Genomic DNA, 16330 nt, shown 5'->3' on the forward strand with positions numbered 1-16330 from the left:
CCAGGTCACCAAAGGCTGCAGGGAAAAAGCAGGGGAAAGGGGATGACTGGATCAGCCCGATTGAATGGCGGAGCAGACTCGATGGGTCGAATGGCCTATTTCTGCTCCTATAGCTTATGGTCTTATGGTCTAAACCAGAGCACCTAGAGGAAACCCATGCGATCAAGGGGAAAATGTACAAACTCCTTACAGACAGTGACAGGAAATGAAGCCCGGTCGCCAGCACTGTAAAGAGTTATGCTAAACACTATGGTACATTGCCTGTATATGTTATAATTCTTAAATAAGTGGAATTTATAAAGTATTTAAATATAAGAGGAATTTTGAAGGTTAATTAGGAGAACTGAATTTGGCTGACGTGGTTTTACAAGGAGTGTCACTTTATTGTTCAAGAAAAGGCAAAATCGAACGAAAGGTGATTCACAGACACTCCAGAACAATGCATCGTGCTGACAGGAAGAGCCGTCAGCTCCTGTTACTTAGCTGCAGGGGAAGGGAGTGATTGGGATCGGAAGGCAGTCTTCCCCTGCCAATCCAAACCAGGGCAGTTAATTCCCTTTCTTTCCCGGAAACACCACTGTGGGAGGATCAACAGCCCAGTGAGAAACAAGGGATATTCTGAAGAATGATTTGCAGGTGGGGCCTGTGGGAAAAAAAAATCAGCATTACTAATATTGATGTGAGAACATCAAGTCATCAGAATTAAAGCAGACTGCTTCTTAAGATCCTGTCAGCTGCTTTCTTTATAAGACCATAAGATGCAGGGGCAGAATTAGGCTATTTGGCCCATTGCGTCCACTCCACCATTTCATCATGGCTGATCCAATTTTCCTCTCAGCCCCAATCTCCTGTCTTCTCCCCATGTCCCTTCACGTCCTGACCAATCAAGAATCTATCAACCTCTACCATAAATATGCATAAAGACTTGGCCTCCACAGTTGCATGTGGCAAAGAATTTACCAGATTCATCACTCTCTGGCTAAAGAAATTTCTCCTCATCTCCATTCTAAAAGGACACCCCTCTATTCTGAGGCTGTGTCTCTGGTTTTAGACTCTCCCACCATAGGAATCATCCTTTCCACATCCACTTTATCAAAGCCTTTCTACATTTGATAGGTTTTGATCAGGTTATCTCTCATTCTTCTGAATTCGATTGAGTACAGGTCCAGAGCCATCAAAGATTCTTCGTATGACAAACCATTCAATCCTGGAATCATTTTCGTGAGCCTTACTTGAACCTTCTCTAGTTTCAGCTCATTCTTTCTAAGAGAAAGGGCGCAATCCTGCTCACAATACTGCAAGTGAGGCCTTTTAAAGTGCTTTCTAAAGTCTCAGCGTTACATCCTTGCTTTTATATTCTAGTCCTTGTGAAATGAATGCTGACATTGCAACTGCCTTCCTCACCAGAGATTCAGCCTGAAAATTAACCTTTAAGAAATCCTGCACAAGGGCTCTCAAGTCCCTTTGCACCTCAGGTATTTGAATTTTCTCTCCATTTAGAAAATAGTCAACACTTTTTTTCTACTGAAGTGCATGGCCATACATTTCCCTTCACTGTTTTCCATCCGGCATTTCTTTGTTCATTCTCCTAATCTGCCTAGGTCATTCTGTAGCCTAGCTACTTCCTCAAATCAACCTGCCCCTCCACCAATCTTCATATCATCTGCAAACTTTGCAACAAGGCCATCAATTCCATCATCCAAATCATTGACATATAATGTAAGAAAAATGTCCCTGAGGATCACCACTAGAACACCACTAGTTACTGGTAACCAACCGAAAAGTATCCCTTTATTCCCACTCTTTTTACCTCCTGCCAATCAGCTACTGCTTTATCCATGCTAGAGTATTTTGTGTAATAACATGGGGGTCATAGATTGTTAAGCAGCTTCATGTGTGGCACCTTGTGAAAGGCCTTCTGAAGTTCTTTGTCTATCCTGCTTGTAATTTCTTCAAAGAATACCAACAAGCAAGATTTACCCTTGGGGAATGCATGCTGACTATGGTCTATTTTATCATGGGCCTCCAAGTACCCTAAGACCTCGTCCTTAATAATCGACTCCAAGATCTTCCCGACTACTGAGGGTCAGACTAACTGGCTTATAACTTCCTTTCTTCTGTCTCTCTCCCTTCTTGAAGAGTGGAGTGACATTTGAAAATTTCCAGTCTTCTGGAACCATTCCATAATCTAGTGATTCTTGAAAGATCATTACTGATGCGGCCACAGTCTTTTCATCCATCTCTTTCAGAATTCTTGGGTGTACACCATCTGGTCCAGTTGATTTATCTAGCTTCAGGCCTTTCAGTTTCCCAAGAACCTTCCCTCCAGCTATGGTAACTTCACACACTTCGTGCTCCCGAGACTTGGAACTTCCACCACACTGCTACTTGTCTTCCACAGTGAAGACTGATGCAATATACTTACTCAGTGTGTCCGCCATTTCATTGTCCCCATTACTACCTCTTCAGCATCATTTTCCAGTGGTCTGATATCCACTCTCACCTCTCTTTTACATTTTATGTATCTGATTTTGTGTCCCAACTTAACCTTTTAATTACTTTTTTAGTTGCCTTCTTTTGGTTTTTAAAAGCTTCCCAATCCTCTAATTTCCCACTAATTTTTGTTCTATTATATGCCCTCTTTTTGGCTTTTATGTTGGCTTTGACTTCTCTTGTTAGTCACGGTTGTGTCATCTTTCCTTTAGAATACTTACTCCTCTTTGGGATGTATATGTTCTGAATTGCTTCCACAAATTCCAGCCATTGCTCTGCTGTCATCCCTGCCAGTGTTCTTTTCCAATCAATTCTGGCCAACTCCTCTCTCATGCCTCTGTAATTCCCTTTACTCCACTGTAATATTGATACATCTGACTTTAGCTTCTCCTTCTCAAATTTCAGGGTGAATCAGTCACATTATGATCACTTACCCCTAGGGATTCTTTTACCTTAAGCTCTCTAATCAACTTTAGTTCATTGCACAACACCCAATCCAGAATAGCTGATCCTCTAGTGGACTCAACCATAAGCTGCTCTAAAAAGCCATCTTGTAGGCACCCTAGAATCTCCCCCTCCTGTAATCCAGCATCATACCTGATTTTCCCATTCTACCTGCATATTGAAGTCCCCCATAACTATAGTAACATTGCCCTTTTGGCAAGCGTTTTCTATCTCCCATTGTAATTTGTAGGCAACATCTTTACCACTGTTTGGAGGTCTGTATACAACTCCCATGAGGGTCTTTATATGCTTGCGGTCCCTTAGCTCCATCCACAATGATTCCACACCTTCTGACCCTATGTCTCCTCTATCACATGATTTGATTTCAGTTTTTATTAACAGAGCAATCCCACCTTCTCTGCTTTCCTGCCTAACCTTTCGATATAATGTGTATCTTTGGACATTAAGTTCCCAACTATAATCTTTCAGCTATGATTCCGTGATGCCTACAATATTATACCTGCTAAACTGCAACTGTGCTACAAGTTAATCAATCTTATTCCGTATACTGCGCGCGTTCAGGTACAACACCTTCAGTCCTGTATTCACCCTTTACAATTTTGCCGCACCATGCTCAACCTTTTGATTCCTAACTTTGTGTGACATCTTACCAACGTCTGCCTCCACAGACTCTCCACTAACAATCCTGGCATGCTGGTTCCCATCCCTCTGTAACTCTAGTTTCAACTCCGCTGTGCAGCATTAACACAAGGATATTAGTCTTCCTCCTGTTCAGGAGCAAACAATCCCTTCTGTTCAGAGCAAACACGAGGAAATCTGCAGATGCTGGAAATTCAGACAGCACACACAAAATGCTGGTGGAACACAGCAGGCCAGGCAGCATCTATAGGGCGAAGCGCTGTCGACGTTTTGGGCTGAGACCCTTCGTCAGGGCCTTTTGTACAGGTCCCACTTTCCTTGGCCCAATGATCCAAAAATCTTATACTGTCCACCCTGCACCAACCCCTTGGCCATGTAGTAAAGTGTATAATCTTCTTAGTTCTAGCCTCACAAGCATGTGGCACATATGTATGCACCTAACCACTTTCAGGAAGGACAACTTCTACACCTACTGCTGCTATCGATTAGGAGGTATAGGAGTCTCAGGTCCCACACAACCTGGTTCAGGGACAGCTATTAATCTACAACCATCAGACTCCTGGACCACTGTAGATAACTTCCGTTTTCTCAACCATGAACTGATTCTATAATCTACAGAGTCCATTTCAAGGACTGCACAGCTCATGTTCTCATGTTAATTATTTAATTTGGAACATTGGCTGTCGGCAGAAAACAGAGAGTGGGAATAAAGGGATCCCCTTCTGGCTGGCTGCCGGTTACAAGTGAAGTTCCACACGGATCGGTGTTGGGACCGCTGCTTTTTACAATGTATGTCAATAATTTGGACTACGGTATTAATGGATTCGTGGCTAAATTTGCTGATGATACAAAGATAGCTGGAGGAGTGGGTAGTGGTGAGGAAACAGAGAGTCTGCAGAGAGACTTAGATAGTTTGGGAAAATGGGCAAAGAAGTGGCAAATGCAACTCAATATTGGAAAGTGTATGGTCATGCACTTTGGTGGAAGAAATAAACGGGCAGACTATAATTTAGATGGGGAGAGAATTCAAAATGCAGAGTTGCAAGAGAACTTGGGAGTCCTGGTGTAGGATGCCCTGAAGGTTAACCTCCAGATTAAGTCGTTGGTGAAGAAGGCGAATGCAATGTTGGCATTCATTTCTCGAGGAATAGAATATAAGAGCAGGGATGTGATGTTGAGGTTCTATAAGGCACTCGTAAGACCAGACTTGGAGGATTGTGAGCAGTTTTGGGCTCCTTATTTTAGAAAGGATATACAGACATTGGAGAGGATTCAGGGAAAATTCACGAGAATGATTTCAGGAATGAAAGGGTTACCATGTGAGGAATGTTTGGCAGCTCTAGGGCTGTATTCCTTGGAGTTCAGGAGAATGAGGGGGTATCTCATAAAAACATACTGAATGTCAAAAAAGCCTGAACAGATTAGATATGGCAAAGTTATTTCCCGTGGTAGGGAATTCTAGGACAAGAGAGCACGACTTCAGGATTGAAGGAGGTCCTTTTAGAACTGAGATGCGGAGAAATTATTTTAATTAGAGGGTGGTATATCTGTGGAATTTGTTGTCATGAGCAGCTGTGGAGGCCAATTCATTGGGTGTATTTAAGGCAGAGATAGATAAGTTCTTGATTAGCCAGGGCATCAAAGTGTATGGGATGACTGGAAGAATTGGATCAGCCCATGATTGAATGGCGGAACAGACTCAATGGGCCGAATAGCCTACTTCTGCTCCTATATCTTATGGTCTTACTTTTTATTTGTGCAATTTGTCTTCGTTTGTATCTGTGTTGTTTGTGAGTCTTTATGTATAACTTTTCATACATTTTATTGCATTTATTTATTTTCCTGTAGATACCTGTAAGAAAATGAATCACAAGGTAGTATATGGTGACATATATACACTTGGATAATAAATCATCAGGATCCTGGGGATTTAGTGGATTTCTGTCTCAATAATTGAAGTTTTTTAAAAAATTAATGCACAATTTAGCAATTTATCACTCATTCTATTCCATATTATGTTTGGGAGATTTACTGCATCAATCCAGACAGAAACAACATATTCAATTTGTTTCCTCGTTCCTCAATGTAATTCCTCCCAATTAGCCCCTAACTTTGTTTTCAATGTTAAAATTACTTGTAGAAGCAGCCACTTCATCTGCTTGGCTATAAGGAAACTGTGCATTTGTCTTCCCTAACTTATGTTTTCCAATTTGTCAAAATGTACGGAATTTCTAATGCAAAACCAGGTGGGCACTGATTTCAATTCAACTTCTAATTTCCATTCTGACACATCGGTCCGTGGCTCCTCTACTGTCAAATCATGGTGCATGACCAACATCTCATATTCTGCCTGGGTTGCCTCCAACCTAATAGCATGAACATCAATTTCTCCCTCTTTCCCCCTTTCCCCTTCTCTCTTTTTCCATTCCCCACTCTGGCTTCCCTCTTACCCCTTTTCTTCTTCTCAGCTGCCCATCACTTCCCTCTGGTTCCCCTTCCCTTTCTTCCATGGTTTCTCTCCTGTCTTTCATCTCTCCATCTGACCATTGCCTCACTCTGGCTCCCATTCTTCCTTTTTTTCCATGGTCCAATGTCCTCTCCTGTCAGATTCCTTCTTCATTCCTTTACCTCTTCCAGCTATCACCTCCCAAATTCTTACTTCATCTCTCCTCTGCCCCACTGAACTTCCCCCTCAATTTGTCTCACCTATCACCTGCCGGTTTCTACTTCCTTCCCTCCTCCCACCTTCTGTTCTTTCTTCTTCACTTACTTTGAATATTGAACAGGCTATATACAGTAGATGTGGTGGGAATTTTTCCTGTAGTGGGGAGTTTGAAACTAAAGGACAGTCTCAAAATAGAAGGATGTCCCTTTAGAACAATGATGAGGAGGAATTTCTTTAGCCGGGGTTATTGAATCTGTGGAATTCAATCCTACGAAAGGCTGTAGAAGCCAAATCTTTGAGCATATTTAAAGCAGAGGTTGAAAGGTTCTTGAGTAAAGAATGGGGTTGAGAGGGATAATAAATCAGCCATGATGGAATAGTGAAGTCTCAATGGCTAATTCTGCTCCTATGGCCTTATGGTCTATATCTATCCCATAAGTGTGATGATGGTAGTCTATTGGGAGCAGTCTAAATGGGGCCAAAGGCACTGAAAGGAGTGCTGTAATGGCAATAGTCAGTGCTGTACAGAGTGCACATTGGTATGGGATGGATACGAGGATGTCTCAATAATGAGGGATTTTTCAAAGCTCCTGATGGCCTCTGTAATGAGGCAGTCTTGCTCAAGAAGGTTATGTTGGTGGATCAAAATCTTGTGAGCTTAAGGGCCAGTTCTGTGCTATGTCCTATGTTCTATATTTTATAAGACATTTATTCACAACGCAGCGGGCATTGGATGTCTCTTTTGCAGATGTGTTAAAGAAATCAAAGTGTACTTGTACAATAAAGATGAATTTGATCTCACATTCTACCTCATCATGGTCCTTGCACCACATTGAATGTCTGCACTGCACTTTCTCTGCAACTGTAACTCTGCATTCTGTTGATTTTTTTTCCTTTTGTAACATGTACCTCGATGTACCTATGTATAAAATGATCTCTCTGATAACGTGCAAGCGTATCTTGCTACATGTGACATTAATAGATCATTTTCCACTTCTATTCTATTCTTTTGGTGTTATGATCATAAGAGATAGGAGCAGAATTATGCAATTTGGCCCACTGGGTCTGCTCATAAGTATTATGACATTTGGGAGTAACTGGGAATCAGAATCAGGTTTATAATCACTGACTTTTATAAACATAGAACAATCTAGCACAGGACAGGACCTTCAACCTGTGATGTTGTCCTGCCCTTTTACTCTATGCTAAGATTAACATAACCCTTCGTATCTATATCCAGAACTGTGCAGATGTCTTAAGCAGATGTAAAAATTCTTTAAGGTGAATATGCTTTCAAAAATAATGAAAAGTTCCCAAATATCAAAAAATTATTATAAAAGCAGTACACAGTAAAGAACTAAATCAAATTAATATTTGATGTGACCACCCTTTGCCTTTAAAAGTGCAACAATTCTCTTTGTTACACTATTGTGCTGTTTTATAGGAAAGTCAGCAGGTAGGTTGTTCCAACCATCTTGGAGAAGTGAGCCAAAGTTCTTCTGTAGACTTTGGCTGTCTTGCTTGCTTCTGTCTCTCCAGGTAATCCTAGACAGCCTCGATGATGTTGAGATCAGGCCTCTGTGGAGGCCGTACCCTCTGAAGCCATATAAAAAATCTAGGCTGTCTAAGACTTTTGTACAGTATTATAGCTCTCCACTTTTCTATCATCCATTTGTCAACCCAAGAGTTTCTCAAATGCTGCTAATGTATTTCATGACATATGTTGTGAAATTTGTTATTTTGTGGCTGTGGTACAGTGTAAGACACAAAATCATTACTTTAAGTTATAATAAAAATAAATAAATGAGTAGCATATAACAAAAATAATGAGGTAGCGTTCATGAACTGTTTAGAAATCTGATGGCAGAGAGGAACAAGCTGTTCCTAAAACGTTGAGTGTGGGTCTTCAGGCTCCTACACCTCTTTCCTGATAGTACCAATGAGAAGAGAGCACGTCTGGGATGGTGAGGGTGCTTAATGATGGATGTTCCTTTTTGAAACATTGCATTTTGAAGATGTCCTTGATGGTGGGGATATTAGTGCCCATGATGGAGCTGGTTGAGTCTATAACCCACTGCAGCTTTTTCCACATCAGGCAGAGGTGCAACCAGTCAGACCACACAACTGTAGAAATCTGTTGAAGTCTTTAGTGACATACTAAGTCTCCTCAACACCTAATGAAGTATAGTCACTGTGAGACTTCTTCATGGCTACATCAGTATGTTATGTCCAGGATAGATCCTCTGAGATGTTGATGATCTGGTCTTGAAGTTGCTCACTGCTGACCCCACAATGAGAATGGGTATGCGTTCTGAGAACTGGCATGGCATTAATGGGATGAATGGACTCCTTGAATGGCATAAGGAAATTGAAACATCTTGTTCCTTAATCATAGCCAAAGATGAGCAACAAAGTAATTTTGTGTGTCATGGTCAACCATCAGAAATAGTCTTTGACCATGGACTAGAAAAGACGTCTTCAGATATACCAGATTATCCCGTTCACATCCAGCATGAAAAGGGCATTCTGTATAATTGGTCAGAAGAGTAAAAAATGCCTGAAAGAAACAAGTCTACAAGGAATTTCCTCATTCAGCTGAAAATATTCTTTGGCAGACTTCCTGCCAAAATATCAAATTACTGCAAATGGGACTACAGGGGCACACAGCAGCCAAACTTGAGATGAAAAGGTGCTCGCAAGGGAAGGCCGAGACTGTGAACTAATCTTACCGGGGTGGAACTGAAGCAAGATTGTCAAAGATTCTATTCCACGTGAGGAAGAACCTGAGCATGCAATAATATCTGAATTCTGAATTTTCTTCTTAAAATAAAATCAGACAAATGGGAAATTGGAGTTGTTACTGTTTGTGATGTCACTATATTGGTCTGTGCTGATAAAATTAGTAGTAAATATAGATCATGTGGTTCCAACAAATGCGGTGCATGATTGAGTTGTCCAGGAGCAACTGGGTTATTTGGTCAGATTGTATTTCAGTAATCCCGCAACGATCCAGGCACAACAATCACAAGTGTGCAGTAACATCGGCCGAAACAACTTTGTTATGTAACTGAATCAGAATCAGAATAAATATCAGAAATGGATTTATTATCATTAACTTACATGAACATAGAACAGTACAGAGGCTTACCAGGATGTTGCCTGGTTTAAAGGGAATGTGCTATCATGAGAGGCTGGATAAATTGGGTTGTTTACTTTAGAGAGGTGGAGGCTGAAGGGAGATCTGATAGAGGGTTATAAGATTATGGGAGGCATAAACAGGGAGATTCTTTACTCAGATTTGAAATGCCTGATACTAGAGAGCATGACTTGAAAGTGAGAGGGGGTAGGTTCAAAAGGGATATGAGGGGTTAGTTTTTTACTCAGAGAGTGGTGGATGCTTGGAATGCACTCTCTGGCAAATACATTAGAGGCTTTTAAGAAACATTTATAGAGGCAAATGAATGTCAGGAAGATGGAGGGATGTGGACATGGTGTAGGTAGGAGGGATTAGTTTCTTTCATATTTACTTTTTAATTGGTTTGGCACAACATTATGGGCCAAAGGGCCTGTTCCCGTGCTGTACTCTTCAATGTTCAATGTTGTAAAATAAGATCTAACAAGGCAGTGTTCATGGACGTCATGCCTTGACTCCTGGGAGGGATGCGACAGATTTCATCAGGCTCGACACCATAATGTGAGGCAACACTTGTGGGCTGCCCCCAGCACAGATTGTGCTAGCTGTTACCACTGTATGTGTGATAAACTAATAGTTCAGATCCCGTGTGTAGAAGATCCAGCTGACATTGCCGCTGAACATCTTGGTCTGAAGTTAAGACAATGTTCTCTTGTTGTTGCCCCAATCCTTCCAGAGGAATTACTCATCCCTATAAATCCTTATCCCCTCCTAACTCTGGAATTTCCAACAGCCCTACAACCCTTTGGGATATCTGCTCTCATCTAATTCTGACTTCTGTGTGATCTCCAAGTTTGTTGACTGTACTAAGACCTGAAATCCTGTCCCAAAACTCTTTGTGCTACTTTCATTTCTTTATCACAGCTCCAAAAGGCTGTCTTTTAGTGTCTAACACAGCAGCAATACGCTGCCAGGCGTCGTGCAGAAGGCAGCTTCAGTTGCCGCAGTTTGGCCACATAAATGAGCATTTAAAGGAGAAATTAGAAATACACTGTGGATAGGAAATGCTGGAAGCACTCAGCAGGCCAGGCAGCAACTGTGGAGAGAGTCATAGAACACTACAAAGAGGCCCTTCAGACCATCTAGTGTATGACAAACCATTAATCTGACTAGTTCCATAGAACAACATAGCCTTCCCCACCCCTGTCATTATGTACCTATTCAAGTTTCTCTTCAATGTTGAAATCAACCCAGCATCCACCATTTGTGCTGGCAGCTTGTGGCACACTCTCACCATCCTCTGAATGAGGAAGTTCCCCCTCATGTTCCCTTAAACATATCACCTTTCACTTTTAATCCATGACCCCTAGTTCTAGTCTCACACAACCTCAGTGGAAAAAGCCTGCTGGCATTTACCCTATCTATACCTCTCAATATTGTATACCTTATAAATCTTTATCAGATCTATCAAATCTCTCTTCAATCTTCAATGTTCTAGGGAATAAAGCCCTAACCTGACTACTTTTCCCTATAACTCGGGTCCTGAAGACCTAGAAACATCCTTGCGAATTTTCACTGTACTCTTTCAATCTTAATTACATCTTTCCTGTAGGTAGGTGACCAAAAGTGTACCAAATTACTCCAAATTAGGCCTCACCAATGTCTTATACAATTTCAACATAACATCCTAACTCTTGTACTCATTACATTGATTTATGAAGGTCAATGTGCAAACAACTTTCTTTACAACCCTACCTACCTGTGAGTTACAGACATCATGAGTTATTCCCAGATCCCTCCGTGCTACTGCACACCTCAGAGCCTGACCAGGGTAGGTATAATACCTACCCTGGATAGTCCACCCAAAGTGCAATACCTCATACTTGTCTGCATTACATTCTATGTGCCACTTTTCAGCCCATTTTCCCAACTGGTCCAGTTTCCTCTCCGAGCTTTGAAGGTCTTCCTTGCTGTCCACTGCACCCCCATTGTTGGTGTCATCTGCAAATTTGCTGATTCAATTTACCACATTATCATCCAGATCATTGATATAGATGACAAGCAACAATGGACCCAACACTGATCCCTGAGGTAGTAATAGGGGACAAAGAAATGGCAGATGAACTTAATGCGTACATTACATCAGTCTTCACTGTGTGTACCCACAGTGTGCCAGAGGTCCGTGAGTGTCAGGGAATAGGACTGAGTGCCATTGCTATTATAAAGAAAAACATGCCAGGCAATTCAAAGGTCTTAAGGTGGATAAGTCACCTGGACCAGAAGAACTACATTCCTGAGTCCTGAGAGAGGTTGCTGAAGAGATAATGGATGCATTGGTCATGACCTTTCAAGAATCATTTGATTCTGGCATGGTCCCAGAGGACTGAAAAATTGCAAATGTCACTCCACTCTTTAAGAAGGGAGGAAGGCAAAAGAAAGGAAATAATAGGCCAGTGGTTGGGAAAGTGTTGGAGTCTATTACTTGGGGTACTTGGAGACTAATGATAAAATGTCAATGTTAGCTTGGTTACTGTAAAGGGAAATCAGCCATGATGGACTGATGGAGCAGACTTGATAGGCTGAATGTCGTAATTCTGCTTCTATGTATTATGGTCTTATAATTAGACACAGGACTCCTGTCAGAGGTAGCCACTTATAACCACCCTCTAGCTTCTCCCATAGAGCCGATGTCTAATGCAATTTACTACCTCATTTTGAATGCCAAGCGTCTATACTTTCTTGACCAACCTTCCATGTGGGACCTTATCAAAGGCCTATGTAGAGTATATCTACTGCCTTGCAACTTTACTGTTAACTTCCTCAGAAAACTGTATAAGATTAGTTAGATATGACTTACCCCACACAAAGCCACGTTTATCCCTGATCAGTCTCTGTCTCTCCAAATACTTATATATCTGGTCCCTTAGAATACCTTCTAATAACTTTCTCACTACTAGTGACAAGTTCACTGGTCTTTAATTTCCTGGCTTATTCTTAGAGCCTTTCTTAAACAATGGGAAGATTGGCTATCCTCCATCCTCTGGCAGCTCACCCATAGCTAAGGAAGTTTAAAATATCTCTGCTAGGGCCCAGGCAATTTCTACGCTAGCCTCCTACAAGATCAGATAGAACACATTGTTAAGCCCCAGGGATTTATCCACCCTAATTGTCTTCAAGACAGCAAGCATCTCCTCCTATATAATCTGTACATAGTCTATGCCCGTGTACTCACTGCTGCTTTGCCTCACTTCTGTAGACTCTGTCTCAGTCTCCCAGGTTAATACAGATGCAAAAAAATCTATTAAAGACCACCCCAGCTCTTTCAGATCCATGTAGAGATTACCACTCTGATCTTCTAGAGGACTAATTTTGTCTCTTGCTATCCTTTTGTTCTTAATATATTTGTAGAAATGCTTGGGATTCTCCTTCATCTTGTCTGCTAGAGCAGACAAGCTTTCTCTTAGTCCTTCTGATTTCCTTAAGCATTTCATGCATTTCTTATACTTTTTTTAAAAAACCATGTCCTCAATATCTGCCAGGGCACTGAAGCAAGGACCCAATCGCAGACCAAGTATTGTGCACACTGTGATACTTACTGAGAAGCAAATCCAGAGGAGCAACAAAGTTGGCATCAAAGTTAAGGCAGAGATCAAAAACTCCAGAGAAATCCAAAGCCGGGAGACAGGCAGAGTCAATATTCAGACAGACAGAGTTTAGATACAAATGCTGGAAAGGCTCAGAAAAACTCACTGGCTCAATCTGGCAACAAGCAGGTGAAAACACAGGACTGAACTACACTGAGCAATAAACAGAGAGGCAGATGATAGGTGGAGCACTATGAGACAGAAGAGGCAGCAAAATAGGTAATAATGTGAAACAGGTGTGAGGCAGAGTACTCAGTGATACAGGGGCCGGAGTAGAGCAGGAGCGGGGACAGGAGCACATGGGATATGAAAACAAACAACAGCACATGGCAATACAAAACCACAGACTGACAGCTAGGCGGAAAACACACAAAAAGACAAAGTTCAACTGGAGGTACTAACAATATCTCTCAAAAACCAAGGTTCCCTAACCTGTAATCCTTTCCTTTTATTCTGACAGGAACATGCAAACTCTGCATTCTCAAAATTTCACTTTTGAAGGCCTCCCACTAAGTACAGCTTTACTAGAAAACATCCTGTCCCAATCTACACTTGCCAGATTCTTTCTGATACCATCAAAATTGGCCTTTCTCCAATTTAGAATCTTAATGCAAGCACCAGACCTAACCTTTTCTATAATTACCTTGAAACTATGATCACTAGATGCAAAGTGTTCCCCTACACAAACTTCTGTTACCTGCCCTGTCTCATTCCCTAATAAGAGATCTAGTATCACACTCTCCCTAGCTGGGACTTCAATGTATAGATTAAGGAAACTTTACTAAACACAGGTTTGATAAACTCCTTCCCACCCAGCCCTTTTACAGCATGGGAGACCTGGTCATTATGTGGAAGTTAAAATCATCTGCAATAGTTTGTGATCTCTCTGCAAATGTTTTCCTCTAAATCCCATGGACTGTTGAGTCATCTATAATACAAACCCAGTTACAGCGTAATACCTTTTTATACCTCAGTTCTACTTACTAGGCCCCCCAGTCTGACCTGACATTTAACCCCTCCTGCCCTATCATGTCTAAAACAATGGAACTCTGGAATACTGAGCTGCCAGTCCTGCCCGTCCTGAAAGCAGGTCACACTAATGGCTAGAATGTCATAATTCCTCATGCTGATCTATGACCTAAGCTCATCTGCCTTTCCTGCGACATTCCTTCCATTGAAATATATGCGGCTCGCACCATTAGCCCCACAATGCTCAAAGTTTTTATTTCTGACCTGGTACATAGGCATAACAACATCTTTCTCCAAAACCACTCCATATCCGTTCTGGCACTCTGGTTCCCATCCCCCCGCAACCCTAGTTTAAACCATCCCACCCCCACCACTCCTGTGTCGTACTAGCACACCATCTCACTAGATTAACAGTCCCCTTCCAGTTCAGATACAAGCTATTTTTTCTGTACAGTTCCCGTCTTTCTTGGAAGAGAGCCCAATGAACCAAAAATCTGAAACCCTCCATTCTGCATCGATTCCTTAACCATGTGTTCAACTGTATGATCTTCCTATTTCTGGCCTCACTGGGATGTGGCATGGGTAGTAATCCTGAGATCACAACCCTGGAGCTCCTGTCCTTTAACTTAGCACCTAAATGCCTAAACTCACTTTCTAGAACCTCATCACTCTTCCTACCTCTGTCGTTGGTACTTGCATAGACCACAACCTCTGGCTGCTCACCCTCTCACTTAAGAATCCTGTTGACTTGATTCAACATGTCCCTGACCCTGCCACCCAAGAGGCAACAAACCTCTGGGATTCTCACCCTTATCCACTATCCCCCTTTCTTCTCGCCTAGCCCAGGTAGTGACATATACACACTTTGATAATAAGTTTGCTTTGAACTTTGAAATGGTGAGCCATTTAGGATTAGGTGGAACAAAAATTTCTTCCAGAGACTGGTAGACCTATGAAAATATCAGCTACAGAAAGCAGCTGAAGCCAAATAGCGTCATTGAGCACTACAGCACAAACCAGACCCTTTGGCCCATCTAGTCTGTGCTGTCTTGGTCTTCTACCTAGTCCCATCTGCCTGCACTCTCCATACCCCTCCCATGTAGGTACCTACCCTGATCTCTTAAATGTTACAATTGAACCCGCATCTACCACTTCTTCTGGCAGCTGGTTCGATACTTACACAACCCTCTGAGTACCTAAGTCAATCTGCCTCGTAAACGTTCTTACCATTTCTGCTCAGCCTGGGACTGAGCCTGTGTCTCTGGAGCCTGCAACACAGTTGCTAACCACTGAGCTGCTCTGCTTCAGCAGTGGGAAAGGGATCTCGGAATCTGTGAGGTTTGTGAAATCTGTGATTGCTTTGTTGAAAAATATCTAGGAAGAAAACTCAAGAGTCTCTCGCGTGTTGTCTTGGCTGTTCTCGGTCCTCTCCGCCCTGGCCTGGCACACAAGCTGACTCGCTGGAATGTGCACCTGCCTTCGATTCTCTGTATTGGATTTTACTTTGAGCATGTCTAAAGAGCTGACTTGGTAAACAAGGCTTAGCTAATTTCCTGTCTCTATTCCACTTGAATCCATAAAAATATTACTGCCATAAAAATAGATGCTCTCTGGGAAGAAAAAGAAGTTTTCAATTAAGAAGCAAAACAGATTCCAACCTGCATGGGAGGTATTGTGAAAAGTCACATATGGCTTTCTGGTATCTATGTGCTTAATCCTGTTTCATAAACAATTACTTTTGATAGTTCTCTGCTGTGCATGTATTTGTGTGTGTGTTTGGGTGTTACATATGCATAACATAATAATTTGCTTCATAAACATATTGGATATCCAGAGCAAAACACACAAACTCAGCAAGTCAGGGAATAAACAGTTGATATCCTGGGGAAAGACATTTCATCAGATTATGAGACTGCATATGTAAATGTGTACAAAGAGATGCATTCATATATATCTATCTCAGTATTCTGGCCCATCTCGTTATGATCCTGCTCTTTATCATTTACTTGCTTTGCACTTTTTCAGCAGCTTTTACACTTCATTTTGCCTTACTCTAGTTCGATGCTCTGCGTAGTGATTTGATCAGTAAAACAATTTGCAATACAAGCTTTTCACTGCATCTTGCTACATAAATCATAAGATATAAGACCATAAAACCATAAGACGTAGTATCAGAATTAGACCATTCAGCCCATCTGCTCCACTGCTCCATCATCCCTCTCAACTCCATTCTCCTGCTGTCTGTCTGTAAGCTTTGATGTGACAATTTGACAAATGACAATAATAAACCAATTATGTGTTTATGCCAGTGGATACAATGTT

The 16330-nt window shown here is 41.7% G+C and overlaps 1 long non-coding RNA gene across 1 annotated transcript in view; it reads right to left on the minus strand.

The window, feature by feature from the left end:
- Positions 1–511: 511 nt before the first annotated feature.
- The window catches only part of LOC132392406 (uncharacterized), a 66630-nt gene continuing 50811 nt past the window's right edge, over positions 512–16330 (minus strand). Inside the window, exon 3 of the long non-coding RNA XR_009511525.1 lies at positions 512–643. This is a non-coding gene — a long non-coding RNA (uncharacterized LOC132392406). The remainder of the gene's footprint in view (positions 644–16330) is intronic.

Source organism: Hypanus sabinus, chromosome 4 (assembly GCF_030144855.1).
Source record: "Hypanus sabinus isolate sHypSab1 chromosome 4, sHypSab1.hap1, whole genome shotgun sequence".
Classification (NCBI taxonomy): domain Eukaryota; kingdom Metazoa; phylum Chordata; class Chondrichthyes; order Myliobatiformes; family Dasyatidae; genus Hypanus; species Hypanus sabinus.